This window comes from Oncorhynchus masou, chromosome 32, assembly GCF_036934945.1.
Source record: "Oncorhynchus masou masou isolate Uvic2021 chromosome 32, UVic_Omas_1.1, whole genome shotgun sequence".
NCBI lineage: Eukaryota > Metazoa > Chordata > Actinopteri > Salmoniformes > Salmonidae > Oncorhynchus > Oncorhynchus masou.
Window position 1 is genome coordinate 29,362,933 of NC_088243.1, and position 4,011 is coordinate 29,366,943.

Consider the following 4,011-nt stretch of genomic DNA (forward strand, 5'->3'; position numbering starts at 1 on the left):
TCCTTCTAGTGTCTGGGACATCAGTCCTTCTAGTGTCTGGGACATCAGTCCTGCTAGTGTCTAGGACATCAGTCCTGCTAGTGTCTGGGACAGCAATCCTTCTAGTATCTGGGACATCAGTCCTTCTAGTGTCTGGGACATCAGTCCTTCTAGTGTCTAGGAGATCAGTCCTCCTAGTGTCTGGGACACCAGTCCTTCTAGTGTCTGGGACATCAGTCCTGCTAGTGTCTAGGACATCAGTCCTGCTAGTGTCTGGGACAGCAATCCTTCTAGTATCTGGGACATCAGTCCTGCTAGTGTCTGGGACATCAGTCCTTCTAGTGTCTGGGACATCAGTCCTTCTAGTGTCTAGGAGATCAGTCCTCCTAGTGTCTGGGAAATCAGTCCTGCTAGTGTCTGGGACATCAGTCCTTCTAGTGTCTAGGAGATCATTCCTCCTAGTGTCTGGGACATCAGTCCTGCTAGTGTCTGGGACATCAGTCCTTCTAGTGTCTAGGAGATCAGTCCTCCTAGTGTCTGGGACATCAGTCCTCCTAGTGTCTGGGACATCAGTACTCCTAGTGTCTGGGACATCAGTCCTTCTAGTGTCTAGGAGATCAGTCCTTCTAGTGTCTAGGAGATCAGTCCTCCTAGTGTCTGGGACATCAGTCCTCCTAGTGTCTGGGACAGCAGTCCTCCTAGTGTCTGGGACAGCAGTCCTCCTATTGTCTGGGTCATCCTAGTGTCTAGGACATCAGTCCTCCTAGTGTCTGGGACATCAGTCCTCCTAGTGTCTGGGACATCAGTCCTCCTAGTGTCTGGGACATCAGTCCTGCTAGTGTCTGGGACATCAGTCCTGCTAGTGTCTGGGACAGCAGTCCTCCTAGTGTCTGGGACATAGTGTCTGGGACATCAGTCCTCCTAGTGTCTGGACATTGGTCCTCCTAGTATCTGTCACATCAGTCCTCCTAGTGTCTGGGACAGCAGTCCTCCTAGTGTCTGGGACATCAGTCCTCCTAGTGTCTGGGACAGCAGTCCTCCTAGTGTCTCGGACAGCAATCCTCCTAGTGTCTGGGACAGCAGTCCTCCTAGTGTCTAGGACAGCAGTCCTCCTAGTGTCTGGGACATCAGTCCTCCTAGTGTCTGGGACATCAGTCCTCCTAGTGTCTGGGACATCAGTCCTCCTAGTGTCTGGGACAGCAGTCCTCCTACATCAGTCCTCCTAGTGTCTGGGACCGCAGTCCTCCTAGTGTCTGGGTCATCAGTCCTCCTAGTGTCTGGGTTATCAGTCCTCCTAGTGTCTAGGACCGCAGTCCTCCTAGTGTCTGGGACATCAGTCCTCCTAGTGTCTAGGACCGCAGTCCTCCTAGTGTCTGGGTCATCAGTCCTCCTAGTGTCTAGGACCGCAGTCCTCCTAGTGTCTGGGACCGCAGTCCTCCTAGTGTCTGGGACATCAGTCCTCCTAGTGTCTCGGACAGCAGTCCTCCTAGTGTCTGAAACAGCAATCCTCCTAGTGTCTGGGACATCAGTCCTGCTAGTGTCTATAAGATCAGTCCTCCTAGTGTCTGGGAACACAGTCCTCCTAGTGTCTAGGAGATCAGTCCTCCTAGTGTCTGGGACAGCAGTCCTCCTAGTGTCTGGGACATCAGTTCTGCTAGTGTCTGGGACATCAGTTCTCCTAGTGTCTAGGACAGCAGTCCTCCTAGTGTCTGGGACATCAGTCCTCCTAGTGTCGGACATTGGTCCTCCTAGTATCTGTCACATCAGTCCTCCTAGTGTCTGGGACAGCAGTCCTCCTAGTGTCTGGGACATCAGTCCTCCTAGTGTCTGGGACAGCAGTCCTCCTAGTGTCTCGGACAGCAGTCCTCCTAGTGTCTGGGACAGCAGTCCTCCTAGTGTCTAGGAGATCAGTCCTCCTAGTGTCTGGGACATCAGTCCTCCTAGTGTCTGGGACAGCAGTCCTACTAGTGTCTAGGACAGCAGTCCTCCTAGTGTCTGGGACCGCAGTCCTCCTAGTGTCTGGGTCATCAGTCCTCCTAGTGTCTGGGTTATCAGTCCTCCTAGTGTCTAGGACCGCAGTCCTCCTAGTGTCTGGGACATCAGTCCTCCTATGTCTGGGACATCAGTCCTCCTAGTGTCTGGGACCAGCAGTCCTCCTAGTGTCTGGGTCATCAGTCCTCCTAGTGTCTAGGACCGCAGTCCTCCTAGTGTCTGGGACCGCAGTCCTCCTAGTGTCTGGGACAGCAGTCCTCCTAGTGTCTGGGACATCAGTTCTGCTAGTGTCTGGGACATCAGTCAGTGTCTCAGCAGTCCTAGTGTCTGGGACATCAGTCCTCCTAGTGTCTGGGACATCAGTCCTCCTAGTGTCTGGACATCAGTCCTCCTAGTGTCTGGGACATCAGTCCTCCTAGTGTCTGGGACATCAGTCCTCCTAGTGTCTGGGACATCAGTCCTCCTAGTGTCTGGGACATCAGTCCTCCTAGTGTCTGGGACATCAGTCCTCCTAGTGTCTAGGACATCAGTCCTCCTAGTGTCTGGGACAGCAGTCCTCCTAGTGTCTGGGACATCAGTCCTCCTAGTGTCTGGGACATCAGTCCTCCTAGTGTCTGGGACAGCAGTCCTCCTAGTGTCTGGGACATCAGTCCTCCTAGTGTCTGGGTCATCAGTCCTCCTAGTGTCTGGGACATCAGTCCTGCTAGTGTCTGGGACATCAGTCCTTCTAGTGTCTGGGACATCAGTCCTCCTAGTGTCTGGGACAGCAATCCTCCTAGTGTCTGGGACATCAGTCCTCCTAGTGTCTGGGACATCAGTCCTCCTAGTGTCTGGGACATCAGTCCTCCTAGTGTCTGGGACCTCAGTCCTCCTAGTGTCTGGGACATCAGTCCTCCTAGTGTCTGGGACAGCAGTCCTCCTAGTGTCTGGGACATCAGTCCTCCTAGTGTCTGGGACATCAGTCCTCCTAGTGTCTGGGACAGCAGTCCTCCTAGTGTCTGGGACATCAGTCAGTGTCTGGGACATCCCTCCTAGTGTCTAGGACATCAGTCCTCCTAGTGTCTGGGACATCAGTCCTCCTAGTGTCTGGGACATCAGTCCTCCTAGTGTCTGGGACAGCAGTCCTCCTAGTGTCTGGGACATCAGTCCTCCTAGTGTCTGGGACATCAGTCCTCCTAGTGTCTGGGACATCAGTCCTCCTAGTGTCTGGGACATCAGTCCTCCTAGTGTCTGGGACATCAGTCCTGCTAGTGTCTGGGACAGCAATCCTCCTAGTGTCTGACATTGGTCCTCCTAGTGTCTGGGACATCAGTCCTCCTAGTGTCTGGGACAGCAGTCCTCCTAGTGTCTGGGACATCAGTCCTCCTAGTGTCTGGGACATCAGTCCTCCTAGTGTCTCGGACAGCAGTCCTCCTAGTGTCTGGGACATCAGTCCTCCTAGTGTCTGGGACATCCTCCTAGTGTCTAGGACATCCTAGTGTCTGGGACAGCAGTCCTCCTAGTGTCTGGGACATCAGTCCTCCTAGTGTCTGGGACAGCAGTCCTCCTAGTGTCTGGGACATCAGTCCTCCTAGTGTCTGGGACATCAGTCCTCCTAGTGTCTGGGACAGCAGTCCTCCTAGTGTCTGGGACAGCAGTCCTCCTAGTGTCTGGACATTGGTCCTCCTAGTGTCTGGGACATCAGTCCTCCTAGTGTCTGGGACATCAGTCCTCCTAGTGTCTGGGACATCAGTCCTCCTAGTGTCTGGGACATCAGTCCTCCTAGTGTCTGGGACAGCAGTCCTCCTAGTGTCTCAGGTCCTCCTAGTGTCTGGGACATCAGTCCTCCTAGTGTCTGGGACATCAGTGGTCTGGGACATCAGTCCTCCTAGTGTCTGGGATAGCAGTCCTCCTAGTGTCTGGGACATCAGTCCTCCTAGTGTCTCGGGACAGCAGTCCTCCTAGTGTCTGGGACATCAGTCCTCCTAGTGTCTAGGACCGCAGTCCTCCTAGTGTCTGGGACCGCAGTCCTCCTAGTGTCTGGGACAGCAGTCCTCCTAG